Source organism: Octopus bimaculoides, chromosome 10, assembly GCF_046866305.1.
Source record: "Octopus bimaculoides isolate indiv1 chromosome 10, ASM4686630v1, whole genome shotgun sequence".
NCBI classification, from domain to species: domain Eukaryota; kingdom Metazoa; phylum Mollusca; class Cephalopoda; order Octopoda; family Octopodidae; genus Octopus; species Octopus bimaculoides.
Genome location: NC_142937.1, coordinates 37,792,948 through 37,812,947, shown reverse-complemented (window position 1 = coordinate 37,812,947; position 20,000 = coordinate 37,792,948). Strand labels below are relative to the sequence as shown.

At 29.9% G+C, this 20,000-nt stretch overlaps 1 long non-coding RNA gene across 3 annotated transcripts in view; it reads right to left on the bottom strand.

The window, feature by feature from the left end:
* Positions 1 to 20,000, bottom strand: part of LOC106874316 (uncharacterized) — a 218,441-nt gene that overhangs the window by 12,227 nt on the left and 186,214 nt on the right. The window contains exon 1 of one of the 3 annotated variants that reach the window (XR_008265041.2): positions 17,102 to 17,466. The exons of the other annotated variants lie outside the window; for them this stretch is intronic. This is a non-coding gene — a long non-coding RNA (uncharacterized LOC106874316). Of the gene's footprint in view, positions 1 to 17,101; positions 17,467 to 20,000 lie in introns of those variants that run through there. 3 annotated transcript variants of the gene reach the window in all.

The following is a 20,000-nucleotide window of genomic DNA, read 5'->3' as shown; positions in this document are numbered from 1 at the left end:
TTTTTTTCTTAACTTTGCGTATGTTTGAATATTCATATATAATTGAATGTATTCATGTGTGTGAATGTTTGTGAGAAAATACATGTGCGTGTGTGTGTGTGTGTGTGTGTGTGTGTGTGTGCACGTGTGAGTGTGTGCATGCGTAGTGTGCATATAAATATATACATAGATATAGATAATTGCATATACATACATCTATTTGTAATGTCATTGTGTATGTGCTTATGTGTGTATATATATATGTATATATGTAGATGTGTTTGATACAAGCATGCATATCTATAGTGTGTATATGGGAGGGAGGAAGATACAAGCAGTACATATAAACAAAGGTATTTAATTATGAGTGAAAGAAACATACAGCATGTAAAAATTCACATGTGTATATATATGTGTGTGTGTGTGTGTGTGTGTGTGTGTGTGTATGCATATAAGAAGGAATGACCACTATGTGGACATCCGATATGTTAGAAAAAGATCTTTTACAATCTAACCATATATATGTATGTGTGTGTATATATATATCTATATATCTATATATATATATATATATATATATATATTTCTTATACAAGACTCTTATCGACAGTGACTTTGTAGTTTTGGCCACCACAGTTTTACACCTGCATGCAGTCTGGTGATGGCTTAACTGGCTGAAATTTCAAAGTTACAGTCAACAACATTCTGAAATAAGTATAAATAAATAAATGAATATATATATAAATTTAAATAATAACATTCTTTTCTTTTGTGGTTTGATTGTAGATGGTCTATCTCTAGCGTAATGGATGTCCACTTAGTGGTCATCCTTTCTCATAAATATATATATATATATATATATATATATATATATATATATAGACAGGCAGATAGATAGATACACATTAATAAATGTGTGTTTATGTATAACATGTATGTTATTTTATGTATGTCCATTGCCCCATAAACTTCAGGAGATTGAATATAAAATCATAGAAAATTTATGAAGATATGCAACAAACTAGGTATATATATGTGTGTGTGTGTAAGAGTGGACACATAAACACACACACACACGCACACACACACACGCTCATACATATACATACATGTCTGTACCTATGTGCGTTTGCCTGTATAAATATATATATATATGCATGTATATGTATGTATAAATGCATGTATGTATATATGCATGTATATATCTATCTATCACTATATATATATATAAATACATACATACATACATCCACATGTGTGTGTGTTTGTATGTCTGTGTGAGGGTGTGTGTGGGTGTTGTGTATGCATATATGCATACACGTCAGTATGTAGAGACAGGTACAGATATACATTGCAAACATTTTTGTAATCTAGATTTATTCATACATATATACATGTATACATACAAACATACATATATATGTATACATATATACACATATATATGTATACATAAATACACATATAAATATATATATGTATATATATATACACACACTCAAACACATGCATATGTATATACAAATGCGTGTATGTGTATGTTATAGTATGTCAGGTATTATTTTTTATATATGTATACATATTTGGTATATAAATATATTCATATATACGCACACAGACATATATGCATCTACATATGAATGCATATATCATTCTCTGTATTTATCATACTTGTGAACATGTGTGTAGAAATATATCTATGATAGTAGACATACATAGCATATGTACAACAGCCTGGAGCATGCATATCTTTCCATATATCCTTAAAGCACATCTACAATCAAAGGGAAACAACAAAAGTAGGTTAACCATGCAGAATGTGCCCTAAACCTGGAAACTGAAGGTACATTATGATTGAATGAATAGAAGCAAAAAATTATACAATAGAAGTGAGTAAATTGAAGAAAGACAGAAATGTTTTAGGAAGATTTTAAAATTATTTAAATGTATGAATTTTTTTATATTTTTGCTAACGATTATGAAAAGTTTGTTTTTTTCTATAGAGAATTAAAGTGGAAAACTGGAATATGTAGGTACAAAGAGAAGGTAAACGAAAGAAAAATAAAGGAATAAATAATTTTTTGGAATGGTAAATTAAATTTTAAAAATAAAGGATAAGACTACAGAATTTTGTAATTGCAATACAGAAGGAAAACATGAATGGAAGAAAGAGAACACTAATAGAATGTGTGTGTGTGCATACATATATGTATTTGTGTGTTTTTGTGTTGGTGTGTGTGTGTGTGTGCATATATATATATATATATATATACACTTACACATACACACTCACACACACATACACACTTACACACACACACACACACATATTTACACACACAAGTAAGCTACAAAGAATATAGCAGAAAAATATAAATCTGTGAATGAAAAACAGAGTGAAATAACATGATGATTGAAGAAGGATTTTTTTAAAAAGAAAGGAAACTGTAATGATAAGGAATGTTTAAAAATTGGAGTTAGAAAAAAGGAGATGAGTGAAAAAGTGAGACAGGGAGATATGTTGTTATTGATGGTAGTGTTGTATGAGAAGAAATATGAAAGAATTTAGGAATCTAAGAATGGAAGGTAAAAAAAAGAAAGATAACAGGACACAGATTCAGAATATATTGCCAAAACTTCCACTAGTATTGTTGTTCTTGTTGTTGCTATTATTATTATTATTATTATTATTATTTTAAATGCTGCCAAAATGAACTTCGACTTCTATTTTCTCAAGACAAAAAGTAGCAGTCATATACTGGACATTTCATGTTCATACAAAATGTCTTGTGCTTATATCAAGTAGCATTACTATTGCCATTGTTATTGTTATTATCATCAAAACTAACAAGACTAATGACAATAATCACTTCTGGCATAGGTACAAAACCAAGCAGTATATCATCCACCTTATTTTCACAGGTAGTTATATACCAGTCTCGTACCCTGTGTACTTTGATTTTCTTTTATCCCTGCATGATGTAGGAAGCAACCAAAAACGATAGACATTAAGAGGGGCATCAGGGAATCAGGCTATTAAACCCCTGCTTCAAAATATTGACTAGTTAAAGAATCAGGAAAAATATTTTCTGACATTTGTCCTGGTTCTTTACATTCTGGGTTCAAATTACATTGAATTCATCTATGCCTTCCATTATTTCAGGGTTGATGAAATAAAGTACCAGTAAAACTACTGGTGTTCATGTTATCAGCTAATCTGCACCCTTGAAAATTGCTCTCCTTGTACCCAAATCAGAAACCTTTAGTATGGTTGCTATTATTAATCTTGTAGTTGAAAACTGGGTTTTTGTATCTCTTGTACTGGTGTTAGATTTTTGTCATATAAATCTTCTTAACTATCCTCTAGGATCCTTATTAAGTGAAGTCAGAAATTGTAAGTTTAAGGCACAAGTTTCCTTCTGGATAGAATAGGAAGAAAACATTTGCAGTGAGATATACCAATAATCACAACTAAAAGAAATATAAAATTTAAGAAAATGAAGAAAGACTACAGAAAAACTAAAGTCAATTTCTTGTAAAATATGAAATGCATATCTATGAAAAAGAAAAACGTAATAAAAAATATAATACTGTAAAAATATAAGGTGTAAAATTGTAAGTGATATTAATAAAACTGTAGTAAATATTGTAAAATTTAAAAAAATGAAGATAAACTATAGAAAAAATGTAGTAAAACTGTAAGTAAATTATAAGAAAACTTTTAAAATTGTGAATAATTTATAAGTGAAAATGAAACAAAATTAAATTAATTGGAAGATAAGAATAAAATATTTATTTGAAAGAAACAGCTAAAGAAAAATATTATAATTTACAATGAAGGAATGAAAGTTTGAAGAAAAAATAAAACAGGAGGTTTTTCATGGAAAGAATTAAGAGATAGAATATGACAAAAGAAATAATGTACAAAGAAAGAATGAAGAAAATAAAGAATGAATGCATGAAATAATGTATTAGAATAAACAAAATTATGAATGAGCATGAAGAAAAATTATGAGTTCTTGAGACATATGCACATATATACACATGTGTGTATATAATACATATAATATATATGTATGTATGTATATATATATATATATATATATATATATATATATATATATATCATATGAGTATGTGAGTGAGTGCATATGAAATGAATGAGATTGAAAGAAATATTAAAGAGAAAAAATAAATCATTAATTTGGAAAGAATGCAAAGAAAATATCTCAGATTAACGGAATGAAAGAAAAAATTAAGGAATGAAGAAATGAATGACTTGTGTCTGTGGAAACAACATCAAAAGGAAGGAAGGAAATGGTAAACACAGGAAGAATAGCTGACCAAAGAAGGAAGGAGAAAAGAATAAGCTAGAGGAAAATCAAAGTAGAAAGGAGGAAGAAAATAAGGGGAGAAAGAAGGAAAGAAACGAAGCAGTAGGAAGTGAAAGAAAATTTAGGCAAGAGTTGTGTGAAATAATAGGAAGAAAATATTATGACGCTGGATGAAAGAAATACAGGAATTATGAATATATTTTCAACTCTGTGTGTGGATACACACACGTATGTATGTAAATGTGTGTGTGTGTGTGTGTGTGTATGTGTGTATTAGCAATTGTGTTATGTGTACATATCAGAAGAACAGGGATTGAGTGAGATGAAAAATGAGACAAAATAAAACTTAATAACTGAAATAGATATTGAAATGATTCAGGTAAAACTCAAATAAGCAAGGAAAAAAAAAATGAAGGTAGAAAAATGAAGGTAGAATGAAAATTTCCAAGAATATAGGCAATAGAAAAAACCAGAAACAGAAAGAATGGTAATAAAGAAAGGAAGGAGAAAATCAAAAGGAACTATAAACTGAAAGTATGGAAAGATTAATAGAAAGTTGAAAAATAATATAAAATAAAATAAATAAAATATGAAAGAAATGAAGAAGTTTCGGTAGAAGAATGTAGAATAATTAGGAATAAGAAGAAAAAATGACTGGACAAAAAAGATATGGATAAAATAGGAGCAAAAAGTGGAAGAGTGTTGAAGGAAGTATGGAAAATCTAAAAACTTATACATAACAAGGAAAAATGAATGGAATTTGAATGAAGAAGAATGAAAGAATAACTAAACAAAATAAAGGATTAATGAATGATGAAAGAATAAATTGAATGAAATAGAGAGAAAATATATTATTTTATGTAAAACCTAAAACATTTAGGAGCAGAGTGTTATATAAAAGAATCCTCAGCATATAACTGGTTAATATATTGAAATGTTAAGATATAGATGGAATTATTAAGCTAAACATAGGAGGCTGTAAGTACAAAGTGAAGGAAAATTAAACTAAAGAGGGTTAGTATAGTGTTTTACCAATTTGGACCAGTTACTTGTTATAGGATATAAAAAAATGATACAATTAGAAAGGATAGATGGAGTTGGTCAAAGAAAGAGTAAATATGCGAGGAAAAAGAAATAAAGGAATTTAATGAAGGAAAATGAATGAATGAAAAGGAAATGAAGAATTTTAAGGAAGGAAACGAGAAAAATATAAATAGAAAAGAAATATTCTGTCAGAATAATTTGGAAGAATTAATTTTAAGCAAAGAAAAATATTTAAAGAAATGAGAATTGTAGAATATTATGCAGACAGTTATGAAAGAAAGAAAACAATTGAAAATAAAGATAAATTAAAATAAAATGGAAAGTAAACAATGTGAAGTGGAATCAAATATTAGTATAAACTAAATTATTAATATACATAAATACATATGTTTGTGTGTGCGTGCGCGTATGTGCGAATGAGTGAGTCTGTAACTAAATAAAAAGGTAAGAACATGTTATTTTATTATTTGCAGGATGTAAAGCAAATAACATATAAGAGCAAATCAGGAAAATGAAAAAAAAACACTAATAAAGAATATTTTTTTAAATGGTTGCAAAATTAAAAAAAAACTTTAGTGAAATTTTAAAGAATTTTTAAAATTTCAAAATGCTTGAAGAATATTGATAGAGAGTTAAATTATGAAAAAAATAATGATTGAAATTATAGTATACATTTTTGAAAGGGTAAAATTGAAGAAATATAATAAAACAAAAAAAGTTTCAGTAATGAATGAAAGAGAAACATAGAAACAAGCAATTAAGGGAAAATATTAATGAAATATAGAGAGAGAGCAAAACATTTAAGCAAGAGGTCTGAGACAATAGAAGGTGTTATAGGATGAAATAAGATACAGGGAGGGAAGAAAGAAATGTAGAAAGAATGAAATGGTGTTTGGTAAAGAGAAAGGGACAATATACTGGGAAGAAGGTAAAACAAACAATATGCGGAATGAATATAAATAAAGAAATGCACTAAGATAATGTTTGGTAGAAGTGAATACCAATATTGCACAAACACGTACATATGTGCGCGCACACACACACAGTGGGATAGGGAGAGATATAGATATACTATATAGATAGATATATATGTATGTATCTATCTATCAGTACAGCTATCTATGTGCGTGTGTATATACACATATATATATGCATGTGTGTAAATATATAACAAAATATCTAAAGATGTGTGCATGTGATCTGCATGTGTATCAATATTAATACAATGTCTTTATATATATATATATATATATATATTCTTTCTTTTATTTCAGCCATGTGGCTGTGGTCATGCAGGAGTACACCATATAATATCTGTCTATCAGTTTGTCTGTCTGTCTGTCTGTCTGTCTCTCTCTCCCTCTCTCTCTCTCTCCCTCCATATATATATATATATATATATATATATATTATATATATTGTTATATATATATATATATATATTATATATATTGTTATATATATATATATATATTATATATATTGTTATATATATATATATATATATTATATATATTGTTATATATATATATATATATATATTATATACATTGTTATATATATATATATATATTATATACATTGTTATATATATATATATATATTATATACATTGTTATATATATATATATATATTATATACATTGTTATATATATATATATATATATTATATACATTGTTATATATATATATATATATATTATATACATTGTTATATATATATATATATATATTATATACATTGTTATATATATATATATATATATTATATACATTGTTATATATATATATATATATATATTATATACATTGTTATATATATATATATTGTTATATATATATTATATATATTGTTATATATATATTATATATATTGTTAGATATATATGTATATATATTATATATTTATACATGCACACATATATATGTATGTATATATGTATGTGTGTGTATGTGTATGTATGTATATATGTATGTGTGTGTATGTGTATATATGTATATATATATGTATATATATATATATATATATATATATATACATACATATATATATATGTATATATGTATATATATATATTCATGTATCTATAATACATTTAATACATACATAAATTATATATATACATACACACATAGGTATGCATATGTACATATGAATTAAAGGTATCATAGATACATGCATATATTTTTTACATAGATATATGCATATATATACATATATATATTTCAATATGTGAGTAGGCATGCATTTGTATATAAATATGCGTCTGCATGAATATGCACATTCATTTCAATCTATTTAAATTATAAAAGTCAACTGATTTTAATAAATAAATTGCAAATGAATTTATATCTATCTATCTATCTGTCTATCTACACACACACACACACACACACACACACACACACACACACGTGGTGAATGCATGAATACAAACAAATATGAACAGATATATTAATACATGCATCCGTACTCATATGAACATGCATATGTGCATATATTACCAAAAATATATACCTGTATGCATTTATAAAAACACATGCATGTACATCAGTTTACGGTATACACCTGTTTATGTATACAAAAAATATACACACTTAAAATTAACTGAACTGAATGAAAGGTGTAAAACCCTTAATAAATTGTTTTGCGGGTATATTTGTATATGTGATTATGTGTGCGTGTGTGTGCGTGCATGTATCTGCTTCTGTTTGCATGTGGGCTTATCTATAAATCCATTTCTATCTATCTATCTATCTATCTTCCTAGACGTATACACAACATCAACATGACCATCACGATCATCGTCATTTTAACATCCAGAGTCCATGTGTGCATGGGCCAAACAAAGTTTATTCAGGCAGATTATCCACAGCTGATGCATTTGCCGTCGCCTACCTTCACCTGTTTCGAAGTATGGTAATATATAACCCTGTAGCTAGATAGGTTTCTATAGATCTTAAAAAAATGACTCACAAATTTAACATGATGTCAATACAAAGGGATACTAACACACACACACATATACATCGATACATATACGTACACACACACATATACAAATATACATAAGCATATATATCTATATATATATATATATATATATATATATATATATATATATAAGTTCAATTGTAATTTATTATATATAAAATTCAGTGTTTTATATATATATATAAAAACACTTATATATATGTGTGTGTGCATGTTTCTATGTATGTGTGTGCATATATGCATACAAACATAGATATATGGTTTATTTATGTATATACATACATATATAAGCACACAATATGTATATACTGTGTCTGTGTGATTAGGTTGTCTGCTTTTCAGCCACATGGGGTATCTGATTTAATTTCACTGCTTGATACTGCAGGGAAATGTCTTCTACATGGTCATGGGCCAAGCAAGGCCTTATGAGGAGACTTGACAGATGGAAACTTAAAGAAGCCGTCCTTATACACACGTGTGTGTGTGTGTGTGTGTGTATGTATACATATGTATTAATGATTGTTTTAAAGTTGAAATAAAGTTGTATAGCTTGATAAGGGATGAGCTGGCCACACTAATTCTTATTAATTAAAAAAATAATATAAGTAGTTATATATGTGTGTGTATATATATATATATATATATATATACGAATAATATATATACTCACACATGTCTATATATCTATATATGTAAATATATAATATGTATATATATATAAATACATGTACATATATTTGTGCATGTCTGTGTATACATATATGCATATGGGTACATATACATATGTGTTTATGTGTGTGTGTATATATATATATATATATATATATGCACACACATTTATATGTATATACATACACACATATGCACACAAAATACAACACAGAAACACACATCTAAATATAAAAATACTCCTGTACTAGTTTCAGATTGAGTGTCATGGCCATACTGGGCCATCACTAATTGGTGTTACTACACCTTCATTAATTCTCCTTTAATAGTTGTGTGTGTGTGTGTGTTTTGTGTGTAAGAAGGCTTACAAAAGCAAATTATAGCACTAAACAGTACTTCAAGAAGTGGAGTGTGATATATTTAGTTTTACAGAGTTAATTCCGTTTGCAGCCCTAAATCTCATTTAATAACAGCAACAACAACTATACTACTACTACTACTACTGCAAATAATAACATATTCATATATATATATATATATATATATATATATATATATAAACATGTTTATATATATGTGTATGTGTGTGTATATATATGTTTATGTATAGCATATATAAACATGTCAAAGTATATATGTACATGCACATGCACACACATGATAGATACCTAGTATATACTACAAAAGTGTGGAAAAAATATTTTCTAGTCAATTTTACATTTATTTACACTAAAAACTATATGAAATACTGTTTCATATAACATATATAAATGTGTGCATGTATATATGTTTGTGTGTATGTATATGAATACACACACACACACATATATATATATATATACATGCATATGTATATATATATATATATAGATAGATATATATACACACACACTGACATATATAAACTATACACACAGTCACACACATACACGGCTATGCTTAGAGAAATACATGAACATACGCATGCATTTGCATGCACATACACTATGGACTTCAACAAACATATATATGAATATATATCTCAGGTTCTTTTCATATAAGTGATTAAAGTTCATAGACATACTGACATTAATGCTTGTACATATGTAGGGATATATATATATATACCTGTACATGTATAAGCATGTATGTATCTCTCTCTTGCTCTCTTTCTCTCTATATATATGTCTGTGTGTATATACGTATATATATATATATATATATATATATATATATTATTATTATATATATATTATTATATATATAGGTATATATATATATATATATATATATATATTATTATTATCATATATATATTATTATATATATAGGTATATATATATATATATATATATATATATATATATATATATATATATATTATAATATATATTTATGTATGCATATATGTATGTATATATATACAGGTGTATGTATATATATTCCTTTCTATCTAATTATATAAATATATATATTCATATATTCATAAATACAGATATACATACAACTATACATATCTATCTATATTTATATGTAGATAGATGCATGCTTACATATATGTATACACACAGATATATATATATATATATATATATATATATATATATATATATATACATATGCGTGCGTGTATACATTTGTATTTTTAAGTTTTAAGGAAGATAAAGGAATATGTATGGTCTGCAAACATTTTAATTGTATTAAGACAATATAAAATTTCATTTAACATTTTCACTAACAAACTGTCACCACTGTTATCACCATGACCATCACTACTGCCATTGACGCCACCCATCCACCACCACCATCACCACCACTTACACCATTACCATGGCTACATTCAGCACCTTGCCCCTTCTATTAACACCACTGTCAACTTCAGTGAGAGAACCTTTTTGTGGTCACTAAATGGCTAGAAATAGCAGTCAAATTTTTTCTGAGATATAGGACTGTTTTCTGTATAGCATAAAATATAAATATACTTTTTGAACTATAGCAGGATGGTCATGGCTGGACTGCTGGCCTGAGGCTGAAATAACAATTTTATTTTTTTCATGTCCATTTTCACTATTACATTTTTGGCTGATCTGCATTGCTCCACCCTCCTGCCATGACCACCACCATCTCCACCAGTACGACCTGGTACATATGCACCACATCCACCATCACCATTGGCTTGACCACCACTTCCACTACCCACACCACATGCATAATACTACCGCTACCCCTGCCATCATCACACCATCACCATATGTCCCACCAGCCCCCATCATCATCATCAGCAGCAAAAGCATCACTGTCATCATGGACCTGACCACTGCTACAAAACTGGCAGCTTTAGCATCAGGGGGCCTGAATACTTAGATCCTTCCCCCCACCAGTGACCTCCTATGTAAACTAAATCCTCCTAACCCACCTTCTCCTACTTTCTTCACTCCAATCCACCACCATCATCATCATCATCATCACAATGATCACTGACAGGATCACCACCGGTGCCACAACTTCCACCACATCCATCTCAATTCACCATCATTACCATCACTATAACCATCATCACTCTCCAACAGAACCACCAGTATCACCACCAACACCATGTCCATCCCCAGTGCAGAAAATATCCCATCTAGGACAGAGTTATCAGTGATAGAAAGACGGTGCATGTTTCTAGAGGGGTGGGGTGCACAGCAGAGATGAGGGCGGTGGTGAAATGACGAGAGGCATATGACACTGAGGCAACTGAGGAATGGTTTGGCATTTTCAAAGGGTGGTCAGCGGTTGGAAAAATAAAATTTTTTTTAATCATTATGAGCTTATGATTTTTGATTTAATTTTTTAATCACCAAGCATTTTATGCATAACTTCAGAAGAAATTTGAACCCAAGACATTATACCACCACAAACAAGCATTTCCACACACATACACACACACACATAATAATGTATATAGCCATACATACATAAGGACAAGGTGAACTACACCACTACACACCACCGATACCAAGACGTGACAGCAACCAATATCTTTATATATATATATATATATTTATATTTTAGGGAAAAGAACCAAGGTTCATGAACTCATCGATGAAAATCCACTGTCCCTAAAACTATATATATATTTAATACTGTGAAACTTAATTTGATTTTAATTTTTAATAAATTGATTTTAATTGAGTTTTTACCTGTAATTTTGGACTTTTATCCCTAATATTATTATTATTATTATTATTATTATTATTATTAAATATATATATATACATACAGACACACACTCATATATATATATATATACATACATACATTCTTTTACTCTTTTAATTGTTTCAGTCAATTGACTGCAGCCATGCCGGAGCACCACCTAGAGGGTGTTAGTTGAAGAAATCGACCCCAGGACTTATTCGTTGTAAGCTTAGAACTTATTCTATCGGTACCTTTCGCCGAACTGCTAAGTTACGGGGACATAAACACATCTGTATCGGTTGTCAACCGATGGAGGTGGTACAAACACAAGACACACACACACAAATACAGACACTTATATATATATATATATATATATATATATATATATATATATATATATATACATACACTTATATATACATATAAATATATATATATGTACAACAGGCTTCCAGTTTCTGTATACCAAATTCACTCACAAGGTTTTGGTCAGCCCTAGGCTATAGTGAAAAACACTTGCCCAAGGGGCCACGCAGTGGGACTGAACCTGGAACAATGTGGTTGGGAAGCAAGCTTCTTATTTTTTTACTGCCCACAAGAGGCTACAGACAGAAGGGACAAACAAAGAGAGACAAATGGATTAAGTCGATTATCTTGAATTCAGTGCGTAACTGGTACTTATTTAATCGACTCCGAATGGATGAAGGGCAAAGTCGACCTCGGTGGAATTTGAACTCAGAACGTAGTGGCAGACGAAATACCACTAAGCATTTTGCCCGCCGTGCTAACGTTTCTGCCAGCTCGCTGCCTTCTTACCACACAGCCACACCTACATACATAAATATATGTGTGTATGTACATATGCATGTATGTATATATGTATGTGTATGTAGATAAATAGATAGAATAGAATAGAATAGATAGATAGAGAAATACAGACAGACAGAATATTTTCAGTATTACTGGCCCTTTCATCTCCATTTTTGTCAACTTTTTATTTTCTATTTCTGACTTCAACTATTACCTTTGGTCTCGGTGGGACACATGCATGTACATATGTACTTATTCATACATATGTTTGTATGTATGTATATCTGTTTGTCTGTCTGTCTCTCATTCTCTTCCTCTTGTATATATATACACATATATATCTCTATATATATGTGTGTGTGTGTACACACACACATCATTTTGGTTGAATCACTCTCTTGCTACTCTAAGTTTTGACTATGGTTGTACAGAATCTTATCTATTGTGCTTCCAAAAAAAAAACAAAGAAAAACAAAAACAAACATACCCCACACAAGAGGTTTTCAAATAGTACATTATGTCACATTGATGTGCCATGACAGAGCTATGTATGTTATAAAAATAAAATTATATTTTAAAATACTAATAAATACAAAATAAAATTCTTAGATATAATGTCTCTAGAAAGAGACATTATAGGAATCAGAGTAACAATTCTGATTCCTTAAATGAGAAGCTAAACACTTATTAATTTCCTGTAGTAGAAAATATTTATATCTGCTTTGAAGTATTGCGTGAGTAAAATAGTTTGGGGACCATTGGTTTAGACCATGTATTAAATACTCTTTTCCTCATTTGTCCAGAAACACTGATATTTCAATGTATGGTTCTGTTTTAAATGTGGCAGTATATTAGACTAGATTACACCACATATATATATATATATATATATCTAAATATATGTATAAAATATATATATATATATATATATATGTATATATATCTAAATATATGTATAAGATATATATATATATATATACATATATATTACACTATATATATATATATATGCATATATATATATATCTAAATATGTGTATAAGATATATATATATATACATATATATATATATTACACTATATATATATGTATATATATATGCACACAAACATTGATATTGAATGAGAATGATATAAATATATAAAAACAATTATATTTATTTAAGCATACAAACACATATTTGTATGTATGTATATGTATATATATCTATATATATGTGTGTATGTGTGTATAGACACACACACACATATATATATATAATACTTTGCATGTACCACATCCTCATGTTGTTGATTTTTCCTTGTGTTTTTTCTCCGTTTTGGCAGATTAACTATTATACACACACACATATATATACACAGAGAGAGAAAGAGAGAGAGGTGTGCATATTTGTACAAATAAACATATATATTATATGCATATATACACACATTCACACGCATGCATATGTATATATGTATCTGTGTATGTAAGTATGTGTGTAGGTATGTATCTAACTATCTATTTATCTATCTATCTATTTATATATATATATATATATACATATATATATATATATATATACATATATATATATATATATATATATATATATATACATACATACACACACACACACACACACTATAGCCTCGGGCTGACCAAAGCCTTGTGAGTGGATTTGGTAGACGGAAGCTGAAAGAAGCCCATCGTATATATATATATATACATATATATATATATATATATATATATATATATATATATATATATATATATGTATATATGTGTGTGTTTGTGTGCCTGTATTTGTCACCCCAGCATCGCTTGACAACCGATGCAGGTGTGTTTACATCCCCATAACTTGGCGGTTCGGCAAAAAGAGACCGATAGAATAAGTACTAGGCTTACAAAAAATAAGTTCTGGGGTCGATTTTTTTCGACTAAAGGCGCTGCTCCAGCATGGCCGCAGTCAGTCGGAAGACTCAACTGTGCTCTCTAGTTTTTTATCTAAATTAACACTCCTTCGTATTTCCTTGAGTTCATACAGTTTGTATTTGTTTTGTTGTTTTACCATGTGATTAGTGAAGGAGTGAAATGAAATATTAATAATCTTAAAAAATGAAGGCAATGATGATGATGAGCAGGAGGAGGAGGAGACGGAGAAGGAGGAGTCAGATGACGACAACGATAATGATGATAATGACGACAACGATGACAATGATAATGTTGGTGACAATGATGATGATAGTGTTGGTGGTGATGATGATGATGATGATAGTAATATAGGCAATGTTGTTGATGGTGGTGGTGGTGGTGGCGGTGGTTGTAGTATCATGATGATGGTGATGATGACGGTGGTGGTAATGGTTGTGGTGGTGGGGATGACGTTGATGGCGACGATGAAGAAGATGATAATGGTGATGAAGTAATGGAGCTAAACAAATAGTTAAATAGGAAAACAGTAAGGAGATGCTACTAAAGCTACTACTGTATCTACTAATACTGCTGCTACAACAACAAAAACAACAACAACTATTACTACTACTACTATAAGTATCACCATCATCTCACCACCAATGTGTACAGTGTCACCACCACCCCCACTACCTACTGCTACTACTACTACTACTACTACTGTAATTGCTTCTGCTGCCACTGTCTGCAACTTCTGCGACCGTACAACCAATCGGCCTGTGTGGTGCCAATAATATTTGTAGTAATTACTCAGTGTAGACATATGCAGACACACACACAAACACACACACACACGTACACACATGTAAAAACACATGGCTACTCACATACACACACACATATACAAAAACAAACCCGACTATCCATATGCATACATAGTATGAGCATATGAAAAAAATTTACATAGTCATACACACATACACATACACATGCAAATATGCAGACAACTACACTGGAGCACACACATACATACATACATACATACGCAATGCTAGAAATATCGTCAAAACTAAACCAAAAACAAAGAAAAAAAATACCATCGCCAGCAACAAAAACAACAACAACAATAGACAATAGTGATGACAAAATGACAAAAGAGGGAATCTAATCAGTTTGATAACTTGTGCTACATGCATGTGTACGTGTGTGTGTGTGTGTGTGTGTGTGTGTTCGTGGGAGTGTGTGAGAGCATGTCTCCTTGTGCATGTAAAAATGTATACACAAAAACACATACATAAATGCATTCAAAAATTCATCAAAAAGGAATGTAATAATAATAATAATAGTAATAATAATCATGATAATAATAACGGTAAAAATGGTAAAAATAATCACAGAATAATTATAAATATTATAAATGTAACTAACGATAGGTAAGTGGGTATAATAGTGAAAGTATGTATGCATATGTATACATACCCTTATATATATATATATATATATATATATATATACATACATGTATATATATATATATATATACATACATGTATATATATATATATATATATATATATATATACATACATGTATATATATATATATATATACATACATGTATATATATATATATATATATATATATACATACATGTATGTATATATATATATATATATATATATATATATACATACATGTATATATATATATATATACATACATGTATATATATATATATATATAAATTTATACGTGTATATGTATATATCATATATATATATATATACATGCATATAAATTTACATATGTGTGTGTATGTACATACGTGAGAATATGTAATGTTACATACACACACACATATATAGATAAATGGATAGATAGATGAATAAATAGATAGATAGAAAGATAGATAGATAGGCAGGTAGATAAAGATATATTTCTGTAGCTGTATGTATAAATATATTTGTGTGTGTGTATGTATATATATATATATATATATATATATATATATATATATATATCATACACACACACACAAATATATATATATATATATATATATATATATATGTATATATATATATACATACATACATATTGAGAGAGAGATACAGAGACAGATAGATATTTAAATAAAAAGAGTGAAAACTTGATTGATTGAAAGATGGTTGATATGTAAATAAAGTGTGTTAAATCGGTCACTAACCGGTCAGTTTGCAGTGTTTAGAAACAGAGGTACAGAAGCAGACAGAATGGACGATGGCCTGAGATTCACTGTAAAGGACAACGCTGGACTTTGAAGACACACTGGTCAAGAGAGTGAGGCAGAGAAAGAGAGAGGGTATGAAGTTCTAGTTAGAGAGAAAAAGAGAGATAGAGATATATATTTAGCAAAACAATCAAATATAGTGTGTGGAATATAGGAAGAAATGGTAAGAAATAAACAGACATTCAGGTATTATGTGTATATCATATATATGTGTCTGTATGTATATATACATGCAAACATACATACACATATAAATATACCTACATACTAAAATTCATAATATATATACACGCACAAACTTGTGTCTGTGTGTACATACATATACATACAGATGTCTGTGTGTGTATATATAATATATATCTCTATGTACAATATATATATACATACACATATCTATGCCTGTATATAATATATATGCACAATATATATTATTATTATTATTATTATTATCATTATTGTAACTGTTATTATTTTTGTTGTTGTTATTATTATTATTATTATTATATATATATATATATATATATATACATACACACATTTATATATGTATACATATTTAATAACTATACACAATATATATATATATATATAAGAGCATACACATATACGTATGCTTATATGCATACGTATATGTGTGTGTATATATTTATGTATAGGCATATGTATCTTGATATATATATATATATTGACACGTATATTCATGTATATTTACATATATATATATATATATATACATATACAAGAGAGAGAATGTTATATTAAATCTATATATATATATATATATATATGTATGTATTTATATAAACACGCACACACTCTCAGGCACATACATACACAGTGCATATACCCTCACCAGAATGATCAAAGATAAATACTTAGGAAAAAGAGGTAATGTGAGGGAGAAGGGCATAGGGATGTGGGGAGAAGGAAAAAGAAAGAAAGAGGGCAGAGGGCAGGAGAGGAAGAGTGAAAGAGGTAGCTGGAGACTGGGGAGAGAATGTATGGGTGGGTGGGTGTGAAACAATGAGTGAGAGCGAATGAGAGAGAGCATCGGAGAATGAGAGATAGGAAATGAAAATCAAAATAAGAGAAAAAGGAATTATGGAGAAGAAAAAGTGGACATGTAACGAGTATATGGTGGTGGTGGTGAAGGTGGTGAAGGTGGTGGCGGTGGTGGTAATGGCGGTGGCGGTGGTGGTTCTGGTGTCAGCCTTAGTTGTTATGGTGGTTGGGGCGTTTGATAATGGGGTTGGGTAGCTGGTGGGGATGATTGCAGTGCATATGGTGGCAGTGGTGCTTGTGGTGATGGCATTGTCGTTGGTGTTGATGCTTGTGGTGGTGGTGGTGGTGGTGGTGGTGTTAGTGTTGGTGTAGGTTATGCTGGTAGATGTCAGGATGTTAATGATGATGATTATGGTGATGGTGGTGGTGTAGGTTATGCTTGTAAATGCTGGGTTGTTGGTGATGATGATGGTGGTAGTAGTGGTGGTGGTGGTGGTGGTAGTGGTGACTTTAGTTGTGGCGGTGGCATGATATATAAAGTACAAGAGGTGCAGAAAACAACATTGAATGAGGCACAGCGGCAGACAGAATGTAAAATTGGGAGAGTGACTGGTTGAGAAATAGATAGACTAAAAGCTATGAAGAGCATGAGAGAGAAAGAGAGAGAGAGAAGAAGAGTAACAGAGAGAAACGGACAGTTAAACAGACAGAAATAGATAAAGAGAGCCAGAGATAAAGGCAGTGAGTGAGAGAGCAGGCAAACAGACAATCGGCCTGATGGGGTGATGGACAATGAGCCAGGGAGACATTTACACTGATAAATAGATAGAAAAATTCATTGAATAGACAGATAAAATAGTTTACTAGCTGACTATCTGGCTATCTAGCTAGCTGGCTACCACTGGGCTGGATGACTGGTTGCAAAAAAATGGACATACAGACAGAATGGAAAGCAGTGAGAAGGAGATGGGGCATGGTAGGGAGTCTGGATAACAAACATGTCCCTGGAGTTGGCTGGACAACTGGTCAAACTGCAGCCATTACTGCTGCTGCTACTGCTGGTTGCTGTGTGGATTATGACTGTGTTAGTTTAGCTAGGGATTGGTCTGTCTGTCTGTCTGTGTGTCAGTCTGATTGGGTCATAGAATGGTTGGATGGACAGCTAGTTGTCTGTTTGGGCAGTGGATGCATTTTTAGCTGCTGGTCAGATGATTGTTGTTGTTGTTGTTTAGCACTAAAGCAGCCCTGATTGAGCTGGACTATTGTAATCAAAGCCTTTCCATTGAACAGGCTATCCTCTTATTTTTAAATGCAGTTAGGAGCATTACCAAGGACTATATTAGTTAAGGTGTCATTCAAATTTTAAGACTGCAATATATGATTAAAGTGAACTCTGACTGCTATATCTAGCAGATCAAGCAAGCACATAGATATTACCTCATTGATTCCTGGCAAGACAATTATTTTATTATCATTGTTGTTCTTTTGCACAAGATTAGCTCATATGGACCATACCTGTCATCAAAAACCAATCAAACGGAGTCCATATGCACTAATTTTTCAGACAATGCCCATTAATCTTAGGATCTTAGAATGGCTTCAACATTCTAAGACTAAAACATGTTATTTTAAAGACACCTAGGTGCTGTCATTAACAGGTAGGTCAACCAAGAAGAGGCTCTTGGCTGGATAGTCATTTAATTCCATATTTTGGTGGAAGATTATTTTCAAAGTTCCTCAGTCCTTCAGCTGGACAGAAGAATAACCAAATGGGTATCTGGCGTTGTGTGCAATTGACTGCTCAGTTTGAGAGATGTTGGAACTGGTCGATTTA